A 20,168-nucleotide genomic window follows, 5' to 3' on the forward strand; every position below is an offset into this window, starting at 1 on the left:
ATGCTGATTGTACAACTAAACCGGCCGTGGCATTCAGGTGAAGTTGACTGTCGAGTCAGTGGGCCCATCCACTGTAGTTTGTGGGCTTTTTGCTTAGGCGAGAGTAGTTTGAGAAAAGGTACGTTAGGTCAGGGCTAGAGAGTGGTGTCTCCTGTCATAGGGACCAACCTTTGGTTCATTTTACTGTGTATTGATAACTGACAGTATTAAAGAAAAATATGAATAAATTGTTCATTGCAGCACAGGAAGACCCAAATATGCACACACCCAAATACAAACATATAGCACTATTGCACTACCTATAGCATTAAACTTTCGCTTTGGTCGGATGTTTTGATCACTACCCTCTGGAAAAGTCAAATAAATACAGTTTGCAAACAGTGACCACTGTCACATTTTGTCGGTCAATTTTAAATTTGTGTTTAATTCTTGTGTGTTTTAATTAATTGTGCCCATCACTGGACAAATCTGGTGTTAAACACATTTATCAGATATTTATTATCTTATGGAAAGAATTGTACACAACTTTTTCTTCGGTAGTCATTTCTGTTACTGCAGTCTCAGTGTACTCTGGTTTAACGATGTCCCTTACTTAAAATATTGAAATTTTTCCCCATGTCCTGAGAAAGCAATTACAGCTTACTCAGACAAATAGGCCTATTCAGCAGAGGTTCGTGATTTCCCTGAACCCAACAGAATGTCCTTCAGTGAGACGGAGATAATAATTCATGCTCAGGGGCTCCAGATATGCCAACAGGTCTTATCTACTACTTCTTATTCACCATCATTGCTCAATATACTGTATTGTCAAAGGCAAATTGAGGATGTATAATTCAATAAGCAATGTACTAAAGAATTAATATATTCAAGTTAATTATGCCACCGTGTAAGGGAACTGTTGTACATCGGATTACCAAAATGATTTTTACTTTTGACCTTGGTCTCTGCGGATCAGCTTCATTATGAGGTTTTAGTTATAGCTTAACATTTTAAAACAATTGGCGTGGAGCGGCCCCTTTATTTATGATTCAAGGATTGATGTCCTTTGTTTAAATAAAATATGGCTGAAAGGTGGGAGTGTGAATGAATCTTTTCAAGCGAGTGATTAGATGGGAAATTTATTTATTCATGTTTATGTTGGGTTTCGCTATTCTTAAGACAGCTGCTCCACAGAGGCAAAGCTGCAGAGGAGATGGAAAGGAGCTGGCTGGTGTGTAAAGTGGTGATAGAGGAACTAATGATATCTGAAGGTTTTAATGAGAGGTTCTGCTTCTCTCAACCTTCACTGTTCCAATATGCAAACCACCCTGCAGGTCCTGTACCTGCTCTGAGCTGAACAACTTGTTCAGCGGAAAATGAGTGGCCTCATTGTATATCCTCCCAACTTTGACAGCTGGGAGATGCCTAAGGCTCATCCTGAAGCTACTACCTCAGTTTGTGAGAGCAGAGCTGCTGCAGAAAGACTTAGCTTTTTGCAGTCTTCCATTAATTGCAATGCAATATCAGCAGCACTATTTGTCCTGATACTTTGTTGTCCTGATTGACAGTATGAATGTTAAAAAAAAAAAAAGATAAGTTATTCTTTTCTGGCCAGTGGCAGCTAATAATGATGATTTGAAGCAAGAAAAAAAGGTTCTTGTTAGGTTCAAATGTCAGCCTCAGTGGATCACAGCAACTTCTGTAAATTGCATTAACTTTTCACAATGTAGGCTAGGTTCTTTGTGTCTACTAGCCTCATCTTATTAGATTTTCCAATTATTATTCCTTTTCACTGCTTTACTACCGGGCAAAATTGCGCACCCCTGACACAGTAAAAATAATTAGCTACTCCCAATAATGCAGCAGTGTGTTTGGAGCAGAGTGAGGTCTCAGGGTTTTTTTCTAGAGATCATGACACTCTGAATTACCTGAAGAATACCTAAAGCAATCTATGAACCTAATTAACTTCCCACAGAGATCAAATCAACACATCATTTTAAAATATATGGTAAGTCAAAAGGAGCATTTGCCAAGGTCTTATCCGTCCCTTTCTCTCTGTGATGTCTTGCCAGCGCTGCTCTCTGTGGGATCTATTGCATGTAAGCAGAGCTGAAGAATGGCGGGGAAATGTGGTGGGAAGGACCCATTTATTCCATCAAGTAATCAATGTGCAGTTTTAATTCATTTGAATGCACTCAATCATGCCCCTAATGTTGATGGCTCACGGGTGTGAGCATCAGTTATGCCGAAGTGTTATATAGCTTTGGTTTGGACCCATTTCATCAAATATTTATGAGGTAAAAAAAAGTGCATCAAAATAGAAGCGAACAGAATTACACTTAAGTTTCTCATGTGTTGGGAGCTCTTGACTTGTATTGTTCTGAATACTGAATTCTTTTGTCCAGGTTTCTTTGTCTTTTTGGGTTGTAGAGGGTGTTGGAAGAATCAGACATGTCATGAAACTTTTTTTCCCATTCTCTTTTTTGCTTATTTACTTAGATGAACTCATCAAACCCTTGCTTTCATGCCATAAAAGGCTCTTGTCTGAATGGACATATAGTACAAAAGCAAGTGATGCAAAAAGGTGAAATAGGGGTATATCTCTCCAGCTCAATTGAGCCTGCCTTTTCTCCTCACTCTTCATCAGCCTTGCCTGCCTCGCCTCTGTCTGCCAGTGTGTTTGGCTTTTAGATGTGATGTGAGCGTAGTATTCTCTCAGACCCAGGCAGTTACTTTGTGAGCAGCCGCTGCCTGCACACTGATGGTATTTCACTGCTGCATCCCCCAAGTTATATTAAATTTGCAACTGGCCCTCTTTAAGTCTTTTTCATGAGATGTGTGTTTTAAAGAGTGTGTCAATTCTTAAAGATGCCCTTGGCTTTTATCAGTCGTTTTTAAGAAAGCTTTCAATAAAGAGTGAGGCGAGAGCTCGATGTGGCGGTGGCCCATTTTGCTTGCATAAACTGCATATAAAATCTTAAACTCAGATCTTAAAGGCTGATACGATCTGACTTAAAACCGTCTCAACAAAGCCGAGGCTTCAATATTAATGAATTTAACTTAACATCGTTTTAACAATGATTCAATGTTTGCTCTCCTCAGTTTAAAGCACTTTTCTTGTTTTTAAGCTATAACTACGCATTCCTTTTCACGCATAGCTTCAGCTGCTTGATTCCAGCTGCAATTAGACGTTTAAAAGACGTGACTTTTCCTCTTACAGCCTTGCAAGAAATCAGCAATGCTATTTATTTCATGTTGCAGTCGATCTACAAATATACCCCAAGCAACCATATCTGTTTTTAACAATCTCTACGTTCCAGCTCTTCTGTTGACCTGTATCCCCTGTAAGGTGCCAGACTAAAGCAAGGGCACAATTACTTCCTATTAGAGCTCTGACTCCTGATCAGTGGTGGGTAGTAACATGTTACATTTACTGTTACATGCATGTGAGTCATTTTTTAAATAAATTGTACTTCTAAGAGCAGTTGTTTTGCACAATACTTTTTACTATTACCTGGATAAATTTGTTATAAAATACTATACACGTCTTGCTACTTTTAACGATAAATTTAGCTATAAATAGTTTTCAGCAGAGCTCGTAAACACAACATTGATTGTCCGACAGAGAGAGATAAGATAGCCTACTAGCGAATCATAGCAATGCCGACGGAGTAGAGGTAGGGCCCTACCATGCTCACATCCCCCTTCAATTGACTACAGTTAAAGATCATGGCATTAGATAAATAGCCTCCATCTCCTTCAGAAGAGGCAAATGCACTTCCCTGTTACAACATCCAGACCCTGTTTGCCTCTCAAGTGACAAGGAACATAATTCATACTATAAACTGCCTATTCTGTCAGCCAAAAACAGTGGACATCTTGACCTTCAAGAATTCCAAATCAACTGCACTTATTGAATCAGATTTGGCTGTGCAAATGAGTATTAGGAGTCGACCTGTATTGATTTTTCAGGGCCGATACGGATACTAATTATTAGTATTTATTGAGATCGATAACTGATATTTGGAACCGATTTGCATTTATAATAAATATGAACATATTTCTGTAGAAAATTAGAGTTTGGAATATAACAAACTCCAACACAAAACACAAAATGTTTATGCTGATAAAACCTACATATGTTTAATCTGCCAGGGGACAGAGCGCATTTAGGAATTTTACAACTATCATTACTGTAATATGATATGTGTTCTCTTTCCTTTTTGTCATTATTGTTCAACTGTTATTTACGACATCTATTGCACGTCTGTCTGTCCTGGAAGAGGGATCCCTCATCATCCTCTGCTGCTCTTCCTGAGGTTTCTTAAGTGTAATACGCACACGTCTTCATTTATTAATGGCGATCATTAAAATAAAGCACTACAAATAATTGTCAAAATGCCAAATATCAGCCCTAATAATCGGCCAGGCTGATAACCTGTCGATGTCTAATGAATATTCAAATATTTGTTCCTTTTTTAAGTATAGAGTTTGAGAGTTTGAACAAGGTTTGGTGGAACATTCAGGGGGACAGCAACAGTCACGTGTAGTAAACGTGCTAAGTTAGCACTTCGTCTTAATGTGTGCAAACTACGCTAATGTCTAATCAGATAGGCCTATGTGCAATAACTTGTTTTTTTCTGACATTAGATATCAAACAAAAGCCAGAGACTGTATCATATTAAGTTGCTGTGAGCTGTAAATTCACCACTTCTAACCAAATGGCAGAGGATAAGGTTATCTCAGAGCATCCTGACAGGGCAAAACCTCTTTTCCTCTGATCAGCTGCCTTCATCTCACCCAGACTCACCCTCGCTCTGGGTTTGCAGCTTCCTGTACTGGACTACTCTACCCACCCACTCTACTCTACCCACCACTGTTCCTAACCCACCTTGAGATGGGGCGAGCCATCAATTTTAGACATGCTAAATCTCTTGTAGCAGGAGACAGGGGAGCTCAGCAAATGTGAGTTTATGTCTATAGCTGATATGATAGCCGAGTCAGTGATAGAGTCCTGCTGAGTTCCCACACAGATCAGAGATCACAGATCCACAGTGCTCACTCCTGAGACTCTGGCCTTCTGCAGCATTTACGCACTACATGGACTCCTCGAGCCGTCATTCATACACTGAAGCACATCCACACATGCAAGCGCACACACCCACAGGACTGAAAATACAGTATGTCTTAATTATGTACATATCAGCCTCCAACAAATCAGGTCCTTTGACAGTTCTACATTAAGAAATTATTAAGTGTTTACTCAGTGGTGTGAATTAATCATGTCTTGGTTTGCATTTTCACTACTGTTTTTTTTTCCTTTAGCTTGATTGATTGTGGGTCCACTTTTTCTTATAAAGATTGTGTTTTTGAAATCAGAAAAACAAATGTGATTAATTAAACGTAAACTCTGAGACCATCTGCCGGTATGTGTCTATTTCAGATGGAGTCAGGTCATTTTGGATGAAGGAGGATGAGAATACCAGCACTTAGTTCCTTGTAAACCGATTGCCATCCCTGAGGAAGACTGGTATGTTACTATATGCAACACGGAAATACAGTGGTTCCCAACCTTAGTGTCAGGACCCTTGAAGGGGCCACAAAAAGATCTGAAGGGCGCCAGATGATTTACAGGATCAGGCAGAAGGCAAACCATATTTCTGCTGTAATATTATTTTTCCTAATTCTCTTTTTTTTTTTTAACTCTTCAAGTTTTACCTCATATTCATAGAAATTTGGTTACCAAATTTCACTTAACGTTCATTAGCACGTCCAACTTGTATACAGCTTGTGACAAAACACTGTATTTGCTTTACACATGCTTTATATGCTGTGTATATTGCTTTACTTTGAAGGGCCAAAAGACATAAAAGCTGAGAACCACTGCTGCTGTAATGTATAGAGCACTGCACTTTTTTCCACATTACCCATAAAAAACCTTTGGCCATAAAACTGTGAATATATGACATTGAATATGCTCATTTTTAAGACCCCACTACTTTGTGTTTTTTTTTTTTTTTTTAAATCAGGTTGGATCATGCAGGTCCAGCAGAGCTTTAATATTATTACTTATTTTTCCTCAGCTTGACAATGTTGGATACAATTGCCGTTTATTCATGTAGCACAACAGGATATTGATCTCCTTTCATTTCATCACAGTTGGTCCAAATTTTCCATATAAGCTTGACCTGTACTTGACTTGTCACATTGATCCACACACAGTCTCTACTGACCAGAGGAGAGAGAGGCCAAGGCCATCAATACAAAAGAGAGTCCCTGTTGACTTTGCCAAAAGCTAATTATGCCTAAATTCTCATATAGACCAATTAGCAGACCAAAAAACTGTCACTGATCGATTTTAGCTGCTATCTTCCCTTCAGATCCTAACTGCCATAGGTTTTTTCTCTCTGTGATCTGCATCTCCAAAATATTTTGGAGGTGAGTAAAAGAAAAAAACAACAACAAAAAAAAAACACAGGAATAGAGAGATTGTATGTACATAAATCATAAATGCCAAATTTTGTATCAGTATGACAAAAATGTATGTACTTTTTATGTGCAAATTAAAAGTACATACAGATGTTCCGACTATGTATATCGGAAACAGTTCTTTTTGTAAGATTATTTTTTGCCTTAAATTGATAGTATAGCCAAAGATAGACAGGAAAAGTAGAAGAGAGCAATGGGCTACAGTTTGAAATCAAACCTGGGCCCCTGCACTCATGCTGAATGCATTTACTATCAGGTGAGCTAGAAGTCGTGCTGGATATAGGGGTCCTGAAAAATGTTATGGTGGTATGTAGTGTACAAAACTGAGCATTGCAGTGCTCAATCAAATATAAAACTCTCACAGTTGTGTTCTTTAACACAATTTTGTTTTTATCGTCACAGCTAAAGGTCATTAAAGGTGAGCACATGGACATTTCCTTGGTCGACAGACTACACAAATATTAAAACAGTAAAAAAAAATAATTTCATCCTCTACCCAACATCATATGAATTATCTTTATCTATTAGCAGTAGCTCATTTTCAGATCTGGAACCTATACCAGTATACGGTGGCTGATTTAAGGTTCAGGGATCTGATTGCCTCGGGCAAGTTATTCTAAGAGCCCCCTGATGTCAGTGGGACTGTCTGGCAGAATAAAAGGCAAGGCAATAAACTGGGGGAAAAAGTAGCACACACGCATTGAAATCGGGACCTCCCCGAGGCGATGGCCCAACTGGCCCGTGGTTAAATCCTCCACTGAAAGTGTAATAATCACACCAGAGCCCCACAGAGGGAAGGGAAGAGAAAGAGAAAGAGTGGGGGAAGACACAGAGGTACCAAAACAAAAGCCACCCCTCTCTGTCCTGTTCTCTTTGTGCCTCCTATCTAAGGGAAAAAAGACAGAAAAATCTTGGCACTAAGAAAGGGAATTATAGCAGCTGTGATGACGACTGATAGGAAAGTGGAACAAGATCTGAAACAGATCACAAGGGTTTATTGTAGCTGTGGCAGTCATTCTGATGTGTTTGCAGATATAAGCATTGGACTTGTACTCTAATCCTGTCCATAGGCCATGATTTGCTCACCCTGGCTGCAGATAAATGGTAAATAATACTTTGAGTACACTCAGTAAGGGGCTTTACAGTTGTAAGATTGCTAATTGCACATTTGTGAACAAGCAGATTTTATCAGGCGATGGTTGTGTTATCTGTGCTTTTGTAAGCTTTATTTTGTCTTTGGCCATGGAGAATTTATTTTTCTACCTCTCAAAAAACCCACAAAAAAGAAAGAAAAGCATTTGTTTATACTGTATTATTAAGCCCTCCACATTACACTCCTCCTGAATGGCTCTCGATTCTTTCCCCTTTAAAAGTGCCCAGCAGGAACTCCCACTATAAATCACATTTAGTACCTCTGACATGTTAGAGGAAGTGATATAGCTGCCAGTGCTCTAATTGCCTCACCCTGCATGCCTCGTCTTTGTGCTCCTGTTCTTACATTTTAAGACACTTGCCCAAGTTGAGTACTTCAGCGTGTGTATTTTAGATCTGCGTCCATCTAAAGAATTGTGCAAATGAGGGGCATGTGGAACAAAACATAGTGTCATGTATTGTTCGAAAACATCAATTAAGAGAATGTTTTTCTACCCAGAACCACAGCTTGAGTGTTACCTCTTTTGTTCTTGCTGGTAAATTGTGGAAGGTTGAATGGGCATGCTAATTATGACAGGAAAGGTCAAACTAATTAGCGCTCCCTTTGAACTTGCCATTAAAAGTTCCTGATATCTCCGCACAGACTTGACAGAGTTCAAATTAATCAAGAGTTGTCCTACATGCAGTCAAAAAAAAATTTAACTTTTTGAGAAAGGCTTTTATTTGCAGGAGATTTGGTAACAAGACATTCACACGTGCAAATGGGCCTCTTTATCAACTGGAAAGAGAACACTTTGTGCACCATTAAACCTGCACAATGCCGTAATCGTCTTTGTTTAGATATGTTAAATAAAGCATATCATTATGCTCTACTGGGTGCTAAGTGGTGTTTAAAGGTCCATAAATTCAATTAGACAACGTTTAATGCTGCCCCTAGACCATGTTAGTGCAGTGACGCACGTGATCCAGGGGAGGGTCACGTCAGCCATTTTTAAGAATTATTACTTAGGATTTACATTTATATTGTCATTTTAATAGTACGACCCTCTTCATCCGATAGGGGCCTCAGATGCTTGCAGGGCCTCAGCTCATTCCCCCTCCCTCAGGACTGCATCCCATTTGTCATTATACATAGCGGGGAGAAAAAAAAAATCTCTCCTCAGTCTCAGTCAGTCATTAGATCAGTCCCGTTAGCCTGGTGCTAATGCACAGTTTAGCAGCCACCGCGGAAAATGCTAAAGAGGTCCTGACAACTCCTGGGGGTCGGCTAAGTGTGGGCCAAGGGTTTCTGCGTGTGCGTGTGTGCGAGTGAGCTCTAGCATTAGTGTTTGAAGGGGGGTAAGAAGGGGTCCCAGTGGTTGTTTGCCTGTTTTCCATCAAGAGCCCTCATCTCCTTTATCCCCTTTGTGGCGGAGGCCCTCCTCGGGCAGTTCCCTCTGAGGGGGATCTAAAAAGAGCAGCTGCTGGGGAATGAGTGCCATTTCCTCCTGCTGTCACCAGCACACTGGCAACCCTTAGTCCTCCTGTCCCCCTCCACCCACAAACCCCCTATTAATATGCATATGAACTTGTTTCTCTTAGTTCTGAACTCCAGTGACAAAGTGGGAAAGCATATGCCTGAAATATTCATGATCGCACGCAGTAATTAAGCGGTGGAGAAGGGAACTCTACCAGGGAGAGTCACTACCCCTCTGCTGGAGTTAAAAATGGCCTTTTTTTTCTCAAGCACTAAAAAGCATGTTGTCCTCTGCTCTCTCAGTATTTCTTCGAAGCATTTTCCTCGTCATGTGCGCTGTTGTGCAACACAGAGCCATTTGCCATGTAAGAGTTAATGAGGCTTAAAAGAAGCACAGTGCTTATTTAGTTAGTTAACTCCAGTTAAGTGCCAGAGAGAACCCACAGTTCTCCGCCCACGTCCATCATTAGCTACGCCTTTACCATTTTTAACTGTGTAAACACTGAAACTTGTGCAATTCTTGGATGGTTTTACTGCAACAGAATTTAAAAATCTCTACTATTTTAATGCTTGTAAGTGGTGAGAACAACCTGCTGAGTAACATATTATGCTTAGATTTAGATTACAACATTTTCACTTCAGGATTTTATTTGAAGTGCTTTGGGCTGAAACTCTGATCACTTTAATCGTTCACAGGAATAAAACACATTAAGAATTTTTTCAAGCTAGCAGTTTCCCATAATTTGCACTATTGACCCATTTTGATTTAATTTATATAGATTTGAGCACAAAAAACCTGTTAATTACAATTTTCTGTGTCTTTAGGAACACTTGGGGGCTATTTCAGCATTTATACACCGAATCATTGGATGCAACATTTAAAAATACACTGTGGTAGACAAGATATTACATTTTGAAACTGATTTTCACAGAAACAATGCAATAATGCAAAATAGTGCGGATGTGATACTCTGCATTAGCCAAGGGGCCTACACATAGCTCCTACATCAGAAATCCATTTTAAGGAATTAATTAAGCATTGTATTATTGTCATCTTTTTGATTAATTTGTCGTTCTATGCGAAAAATGCACTCTATATGTTTTTAAAGACAGAGACTTTGAAGTCAGAGAATAAAGCGTGCTGCAGACCATTCAGAGATTTAGCCAGAGGAATCAGAGGACACAGAGGTGGACGCCTCTGTACAGCCACCAGAGAGATGGAGAGAGAGAGAGAGGAAGGGAGGGAGAGGGACGGGAGGGGGGGTTAGTTATCGAAGGTGAGAGGGAGGAAGAGGGAGAGAGGGCTGTGCGATGGTTGCCGAGGCTTGACAGCCAGGTAGATTGTATCTGACATAAAGCCCAGAGATGAAAGAAGAGCGGACAGCTGGCCCACTGCACTCAGCACACTCCATGCAGTTGCACTCACCTCTCCATGCCGCTTGCCCCCCTTCTTGTTTCTCCCCCCTGTTTTTTCACTCTCATTCTCCTCCTGTTTACGCTCTCCTGACGGCTCCTCAGGGGTGTGTCCCCAACCGTCCACCAGGGGATCATCTCCGCTCTCTGGGCTCTGTCTGGCACCGGCTGGCCCATTGGAGGAGCAGTGGTCCAGAGTTCAGCCTCCCTCTGCTGCCTCCTGCCTCGTCTCCACGCCTCCACGCCTCTCCTCTCTGCTCTGCTCCATGCCTGTCATCTCACAGCCCACTCAGTGCCACACTGGCTTGTTTTGTCAATAACCATTTATTTGTTGCTGGAATGGCAGCAGCCATTACATCTGACCTCCCTGTTTCATCAATTATGGATAGATTATTGGATGTGAACATCTGCAAGAGCTTGCTGTTGGACTCACCTCCTGGCAGGGATTAGATAAAGTATTAAACTGTTGTTTATTGTCAGGCCAAAACTCTACTGGGAAGCCAGAGAATTTCTACAACCCCACAGCAAAAAATAACTCCCATCAACAAGGCACCTTAAATAGTTTAGCAGTGCTGCCGAGGCCCCCTCATGGTAAGATATGGGCCATTCATTATTTACACTTATTACTGGTTGTTATAACACTCATGGTAAAAGCTCCTGGCAGATGGGGCTTAGTCATTGTTTGTCACCTTTGTAAATGTGTGAACCAGAGGCCAAACACACAGATGCTTTTCTCTAAAGCACCTTTCTGTTGGGACAAGTCTCTCTGTTTTGCATGGAAAAACGACCGCTGCTAAACCTCTAATGATTGAAAGAACAGTCTCATGGACAGGCCACACGCACACACATACACACACACACACACACACACACACACACACACACACACACACACACACACACACACACATACATACACACAGTCTCAGGGGTCAGAGAGATATTTAAAAACACTTTTAGGTTATTTATTTTTAAAACATGCCAAATAAAATGTTTAACACATGAATTATAGATTTTAAATGGATATCTTCTGGCTGAATATGTAACACTGGCATCGTATTTAAGTAATAGATGGAAATGGGGGAAATAGGCAGCAGTGGTGCTAAATAAGGATTGGTGTGATGCATGACATGTAGCTCAAGTTGTTCCACAAAATTTTCCCAATACTGTCAGGGTTTAGTTTTTGCATGTCATTCATATTATGGAATTATACAATTTCCCTTTACTGTCTTTTTTTGATTTGTTTGACAGTAGGATAATCTGTTCGTTTACAGATTCTTTATACATAAATTGTAGTTAAGATTTACATCTTTCATTCAGTCATTTAACTTAGACATTGAAGGAGTTGTTTAAATGTTACTGAGTAAACACAAACATAGAATCTTCAGTAAAGCCAGTTTATTGCATAGAGAAATAAAGAACAGACTAAGAAATGTTTGTTTATTATTACAGTGTAATTGTCATGGTGTTAATCCTCAGTAAATAAATGCTGGGAGACAGGGTTGATATCAGTATCATGAAAAATAATCAGAATTGTTTTGCCCCCAATATTAATCCTATATTAATCATTGTGTGGCCCTATTACACATAAAGTTGTTTAATGACAATGTTAAATTATTGCCCAGAACTTAATATCATAATTATGACAAGAAATGAGGATTTTGCCCACCCTTCAAAGTTTTTGTACATTTTTAGTTTGTTGATGTGTTCCAAAATTGACATTTCATTGAAATGTATCAATTATTTTCTGGTACAGGATTTGAATTCTCCTCACCAGACTCTCCAGCATTAATAAACCATCCTACAAAACAATATACAATATTTACAGTATACAGATTTAAATACTTATTATTACACAAATAATCACAAATAAGCTTGCCTGCATTACATACTCTGGAAGCTTGTTCTGTGCTTTTACTGTACGATGTGTAAATTAGTTTGTCTCTTTTTTTCAGAGAAACACTGTAGTGGTAGTAATTTTTAGAAGTTCAGTCTTAAATAATATTAATCTAAAATTCAAAACATTGTTCCAACATTGCGTTCAAAATTTGACACGACATATACAAAGACTGAAATTCCTTTTTCACCACAGCCACACTGGATTTTCCCTTTCAAACACTATTTATTCAGAGACATGTTTATTTGTTTGGGTGACCTGCAGTTGGACTAACAGGCTTTTCTTGGCTGCTTAGTATCTTCCCCATCCTGCAGTGAAGAAGAGGTTGCTGCACTGCCTTTTTAGTCCCCTGTCAAAGCCTCTCACAGTTCACCTTCAAGGCATCTGCTCAGCTGTCAACACTAGTTGTCAAACCGACACTTAGCATTCACATTGTTTCTGTGAAAATGAAGATATGTATTTCCACAGTGTATCCCCCCCCAAAAAAACAGCACGTAGCCCCTGCATTTTCGTTAATGTCTTTAGGTGGTTTAGGCAGTGATGTAACCTCTGTCAAACAGGAAGTGTCTTTTTTTTTTCCAGGCTTTGAACAAAGAGCGTGAAAACCTCCTGTGTGCAAGAGAGTCGCGGGGCACTGTGCATCAAAATATCAGTGCAGGTTGAAAGGCACAAAATAAGGTCAGTGTCACCGCACTGCATTATTAATACCCCACTGTTTATCTCCTTGCCCATTGAATCTGTGCACAAGAAAATGCTGCCTCCTATGAAATATTGATGCAATTTCCTAGCTTTACATGTAGAAAAAGCAATCGAAAACTAGGTGTTACACACTGGCAGCAGGTTGCTGAATGGCATGTCGCCTCGTAACATAAATTGTCAAACACAGGAAAACACCAGTGAGACGCTGGTGAGATGAGCGTGTTGTCATATTTACTGCAGGACATATTACTGCTTGAACACAGGCTGCACTGCGAATTAAAAATATCTAGTTTATATTAAGGAGCAAAATAACTTTTTCTGTCACAATTCTTATGAAAGATTACTGTAATAATTACATTGCAACCGTATGAGAGCGTCATAGTACAATAACCATCTCAGAAAATATCACGGTGTCACGGTATTATAAGTATTATTATTATGATGATGGTGATGATTATTATTATTAGTATTATTATTATCAGTTACAATGACCCTCAAAAGAGTTAAAACAGAATTTTTCTTTTCAAAGTTAAACAAACTCACTTTAATTGAAACTTGAAACCACTTTTTTTTAAAAGGAAGTATGTGTAAAAAGTCCCCCTTTTGAGAAAGACTTACGGTCGGATTCTCTGTCCATATACATGGTATGATAACTATCAATTTTCATACAACAGTATACCTTGAAACTCCCACGGCAACCCTAATTGTGGTGTGGCAATAGACAATTTTTTTACTCTATAGTGTTTCAATGACTAGAATAAAAATTCTGGATATCTTGATTCAGTCTATTTAATTTATTAAAAACTTGTTTCTGAATACTTAAATTCATGAACCAGACTATCAGATCCTTATAAATATGAGCTAAAATCTTATAAGCTGTGATCCACAGTGAATCGTATCATTACAAATTTATCAATATCATCTTTATGGAAGGCCTGTTAGTAAATGTAGTTTGTGATGTGATTGAACTGAAAACCTAACCTTTGGCATTTGTTATTTGCTTCCAGTGTGTGCAGTTTATTTATTTCTAAAGGCTCCAATCATTGTCAAAATTTTATTTCTTTTAAAATGATAGCACCTTGGTGGTTAATCCATTGCACTTCACTTCAAATTATAAATAAGACATTTGTAAAACAGCATTATCGTGAGAAAAGGAGATGGTAGGTCTTTGCACTTGAAGGGAGAAATCAAAAGAACTGTTTTTGGGTTTTTTTGCGCCTCATACGATTCTTTGTTAATGCATCACAGCGCACATACAGGTAGTAAACAACCCTGCTCCACCATGAAGCACAACACGCTTTCTCCCTTTTGTCTTTTGTCTCTTTCATGTTAAAATCGCTTACTAATTAAGCCAAATGCCACTGCATCCAGAGTGCATGCTTCCACACACACAGACACGCACGCACACACACACACACACACACACACATACACACACACAAAGGGAGAGAAAGAGAAAGAGCTCTCTAATGATCAACACGCGCCAGCGTCTTTATTATCCCAGCCAGCCCGCCTGTGTCTCTACAGCCGGCTCATGTGCTGTTTAAGTGATTGTAAATCATCCCACAGTAATGGCTGAGATTAGCATACTATCAAAAAGCTTTCTTCATGCATGATGTGGTAACATCTCAGGGCCCTAAGTGTTTTATGGTGAGTGAGACCGTATCACCCACTGTCATTAACAATCTAGTGGTGGCCACGCAGGCAGCTGTACTCAGGCTGCTGCTGTTAGTGTTACCAGATGCGTGAGGAAGATGCAGGCTTGGACTGCAGCCCATTATGGGCACTGCCTGTCAGGAGCCATTAGGCACATGCTTTTTGATTAATGCTCTAAGTGATGGTGTGAGTACTACTCAGAGACCAGCGCAGGGAAAGAGGGGAAAGAAAAGGTTATCGCCTCACTAAGGAATGCCTGAACGGGCACTGTGGTGTCAGTGATGATGATCGTGATTATGGTCTACCTTTTGCCAAAGGGGTGGGAGGGTGTGAGGGAAGCATTGTGATTATTATTTTTTTCTGCACAGAGTGGTTTTAGGCTCTGATTTCCTCTTCCTGTTTTTGAGGGGATCCTGCTTAGGGAGAGGATCTCAGGGTGCCCCCCCCCCCTCCTCCCCCTGACTCGCACCGCCTGCTATTGTGACCCATGAATTATTGATTAACCTTGGTAATAGAAAAGATATAACTGTGGTATGTTTTGACCTGCATCTTCTGTGGTGGATAAGTGTTAATACCAAGTAGATATGCATATGCATGCAGATGATTGCATAAGATTTATTTAAAATAGAAAGGGTTAGCACTTGTTTGCATGATTGCTGTTTCAATAATAGAGAATACATTACATTTATTCGACAACTTTTCACATTCAATTGTTAAAAATTTGATCTGAATCATATTTGAGTCAGGTCAATACAGGTATTTGAAATTTCATGACTTGTATAACTTTCATTGAAGTGAATAAGTCATCACCTATTCAACTTATCTGCTGTGACAAAATACAGAATTGCACATAGTGAACTTCTTAGAAAAATGTGAGTCCAAAGTATTTATTTTATCACGGCCATTAAAAATTTCATCTAGGCTGCCATCTCTGTGTAACAAGTTATTCTCCGGAGCAACAAGACCCATGTGTTCTCATGACATGTTCAAATGAATCCATCTGTTCAGGTCGTGTTCCTGTGATGATCTCACCTTCCACAGCGGATCAATAAACGAAACGCTATGTTTAAACTGAATCAAATTTTCCAGTTGTAGGGTTGGGCTTTCATCCGCAACAAGCCCCTACAGTCCTCACTCTTAGCTTTACCGTATATACAATTAAACGCCCCAGTAACCTGCGCGTTTTCATTAGATTGGACCTGTAGGGATGTAGCCGCACGTTTACCCCCCACCCCAACCTAAAAGAGATGACCAGCCGCAGTAATTGCATGGCGCTGTGTTTACATTTATTCATGAAACGGAGGACCGCCTTTTCATCCCCATTTCCACCTGTCACCCATTCCATTTGCCGCGTCAGGAGAGAACCCCTCCTCACCCCCACACCCCATCAAACTTGGTGCTACAATCACTAATCAGTCCCTCCCCTCGCAAAGAGCCGCTGCCTACTTGTTCCCTACCGATATTTGATTCCCCGCCAGCCTGAGCGAATGATTAAGTTTTCATGCATTTGGTTCCACCAAAATGTATGAGCACTCAGCCACATCCTTTATTGATTACTTCTAGTGCAAACAGTAGGCAGAGTGTGATATACATAATTGGACAGTTGTCAGGGGAGGTCTAGTGGTGATAACCAGCGTCTTATTTCCCCTCCCTGATGGATATATGACACACCTTGAAAGTGATCACCTTATGTAAGGAAAAGATAAATATGTCAGCTAAATGGCTCCAACAATGTAAAGCAAAATACGCACTGAGAGCTAACAATGGTAACAATGTGTGATCTGAACATGAAATGTGTTTACCGATTGCTGCGATGATGAAATACACTAGTTTTTGACTGATGTGAGAACAATGATACATCACCAACATACAACATGGAGCACAGCCCTGTTTCTTTGAACTACCGTGCATTAAGAGAAAATAAGACTCCAGAGAGCAGATGGAGATGCCTTGTAGTAAATATACACAACATGTGCTTGGCTAATTATTTTCCTGAATGCCTATAACCACAATAAACTGGCTGCGCATTGTTGGAACAAAAGATGGCTCGCCAAGCCAAAATACCCTCTCTCAGCTTATAAAATTACATTTTCAGAGGCACAGAAGAAATAATAACACTCTAATCATCGCTAGAGTAAACATTGTACCGTTAAGAAAAACAAAAAGACATCCTTAAAGTTTGTATTTTAGTAATGAAAAGCAAATAGAGGCTGCTGCAATTGCCTGACCCGTGACCCAGAGGTGATGAAATGTCCCAACAGAATCTCAGGTTAGCCCTGTCTCTCTCATGATAATGGATTCAGCTGCACAAATGGTAGAACCACAGATGTGTAATAACTCTATCAAACTCACGTCTCTGTGTTTTCCCAAGGTTAGACACACACAGAGACACCCTCTGGAATTTCACTTTTTACTCCTCCTCACCCTTCATCCATTCCAAAGAATAATTCTGTGTGGTCAAGGTTACAACCACTGTTTGTGTTTGTTGGGTAATCATACAGCATTTCCAAGGCAAGCCTCCCTCCACTCTGGAGCCTTCACATTACAAAAACATCCACTTACATGGATTCATACATGGAGACATTGACACTGGTTGAGAGTTTGGTGGGGGTGAGGAGGCAACTGAAGTGGGACCCAAACAGAATTCATATTTAATATGGTGTTCCCGCTTGGACATGTACTCTTTCAAGTCAGCATAAAAGAAGCTACAGAGACTTTGCTCTCTTTGACCGAGGCATTGTGGCATCAGAGATGAGCTGGTACTCTGTATAAGTAAATGTAAATCTGTGGTGGAATCCCACACAGAAAGAAGACAATAGGCTAGAAGGGCTGCACTCAACTCAGAATTATGTCAGTCGAGTCGGTTTTGGCTGGTCAATACATATATTGGACTATTGGTTTCTCTTTATCCATACACAGTTTGAGAGTTTGAACGTGTTTGAAGGGATTTTCACGGTGACAGCAACGTCTACGTAATATACTATGTTAACAGATCAGAAATGTTCAACAACATTTTTGCCAACCCTTGATATTAAACAAAAGCTGTATCAGTCTGTATTGTATAAAGCTATGGATTCCTTTCCCATTGCCAGTAGACTGGAGCCTTGTACATGGCTGGGCAGCAGATGTGCATGCGTTTCTGTTTGTTTGTTTTTTAACTGGTGTGTCACGTAACAGACAGGCCAGAAAAAGGTAAACAGCTGAAAGCAGGGTGGATGCCAGTGAAAATGTTATGGTGGTTACTTCATTTTTATATCTCTTACTCAGCCTCTGTCTCAAACTCGGTGCAGACCATTTTGGAATGATGTTTGAGCGCTGCTTTGGCAGAGACAGATTGTATTTTTTTGGTGGCGCGTCATTGCATCCTGCTGGTGAAAGGGCTGAAATTAGTGCATCCTCATGGGTGTTGCATTTTCATCACTGCCAATTCAGAGCCGGAGCTGATAAATACTCGTGTTTACTGCAGACTCATATGATGCAGACCTGAATCCTCGTGGTAATCTTTGCCGTTACATAAAAAAGCTAGATGCTAGCAGGTGATAATGGGGTTTCTCAGGTCTGGTCAGCAGCTGCCTGGACCTGAGAACAGAGCAGCGAAAAAGCAAGGAAAACTCACTCTGCAGCTAAATATTGAGACCAAACATCCCAGAAATACACTGAAAAACGACTGCTGGGCTTGAGGGAATCTCAGTTAACTGAGGGGTCTTCGACGAATGATTCAAATCTTTGATTTTCAGGGGGGCAACCCTAGGCTACCAATAGCTTGACACATGGTGATCATCCAGACATGGCCAAACATTTCACTGTATCTGCAGCCGGTCGGCATGTAAGCTAAGTGGAAATGACATGGTCACTGATCCAAACTCATGAACTCATGAGGTCACAGAACACAGAGCTGCTCTTTACTGCCCACCTGTTTACTGCCATTGCATTTATAGAAGGATAATTCTGGTGTATAACAACAAGGGTCATATTTTTGTAGTTTGAGTCATTTGTCCTATTTCTTCTATTAACATTATATTTACAAAGTTAATCACTGAGATCTGGGACCGTAGCCAGATGGCTAAAAGGACGTCCATTTGAGCAAGAAACATGAGCTTTCAAATGATCATATGGATCAAGAAACTTTCTAGGAAAGGAGAACAATGAAATAAATAAACAGTAAAATTATTTTCCAATCAGTAAAAATCCATCAATGGGCATTGTCTTGGTTGACCTTTGACCTACCGTACTTGAGGTAGCTGTAGTTTTCCAGTGCACAAAGGGATTTCAGGCAAGCTCAGTTTTGGTTTTACCATCTAATTGTAGTTTAGATAATGCATCTGTTAACTTGTTTACTACCTGTCTTGTCCTGTCTAAAAGCTCATCTCCATCAGACGTGATGTGAACAAGCAAGCATCATATGTCAGTGACAGGCTCAGCAATGTGTCTCTTGTTTGAAAATCTGCTTTCCCTGGCTCTTTTTTGCAAATTGTCCGCACTTGCTTGTATTTTCCTTGGTCACAATGTTCTTGAGGTTTTCCCTCCAGTCAGCAGTTAACATGGATAAAGAGAGACTTAATTACTTAATTCAGTGGCTGCAAAAAAAATCGCATCACATTGCAACATCACTCATAGTATGTCTGGATGCATTTTTGTGCTCCATCCACCAGAGTCCACTTTCTCACTGTATGTTAGGAGGAGGTGTAAAGGCGTCAGTATACTTTAACAGAAGTGTTTGCTGGATGTTAGAAACCTTGTCCCCCCACACCTTTTCAGCATCAATATTGGAGTGGTTGCATCCAACAATTTTTGTAACTTTATGAAGCCGTACACTTGAAAAACACCCACTTCACACTGGATTGGCCAGGTGTGTGGAGGTGATAAAGTAATCCTGGTCTGAGACTCTTTCTCAAGCTCTCTTTTTTATTCTTCACACAATTTTTGTCACTTCTCTTGCGGACAAACAAGTGCAACACTATTAATGCATTTGAGGAGAGACTGTCCGATGTTAACCCCAATCGAACAATTATCATGTCTCTCCCCTTTATATGATGGTCAACTTTTCTATTTTTTTCTCCAAAGTGTGGCGGTTTGGCACAGCTATAAACTCTTGCTTTCAGATGTACTTGGACAACGTGTCATTCAAAGTAGTTTGTTTTGAGCATACCGCCTCCTCAACCTCTTGTTTCTTGCATCATCTCTGTAATGTTACCATGTTCCTAGATATGTCAACTAATACACAGTGGGCAAGACTATGACAATATAACCCAGTTTAATTATAAATAAAGGCACCTTTCAACCATCCATTGAACTACCTAATGACTACTTACCTATTTATACAGTCATGGCCAAAAATATCGGTACCCTTGCAATTCTGTCAGATAATACACCACTTCTCCCAGAAAATTGTTGAAATTACAAATGTTTTGGTATTCACATATGTAT

At 40.0% G+C, this 20,168-nt stretch overlaps 1 long non-coding RNA gene across 1 annotated transcript in view; it reads left to right on the top strand.

Moving 5' to 3' along the window:
- The window catches only part of LOC148189991 (uncharacterized), a 92,784-nt gene that overhangs the window by 30,385 nt on the left and 42,231 nt on the right, over positions 1-20,168 (top strand). Inside the window, exons 3-4 of the long non-coding RNA XR_015776143.1 lie at positions 5,423-5,509; positions 12,969-13,064. This is a non-coding gene — a long non-coding RNA (uncharacterized LOC148189991). The remainder of the gene's footprint in view (positions 1-5,422; positions 5,510-12,968; positions 13,065-20,168) is intronic.

The sequence above is a fragment of the Plectropomus leopardus genome, chromosome 3 (assembly GCF_026936395.1).
Source record: "Plectropomus leopardus strain MGB_pleo_1.0 chromosome 3, ASM2693639v1, whole genome shotgun sequence".
Classification (NCBI taxonomy): Eukaryota; Metazoa; Chordata; class Actinopteri; order Perciformes; family Serranidae; genus Plectropomus; species Plectropomus leopardus.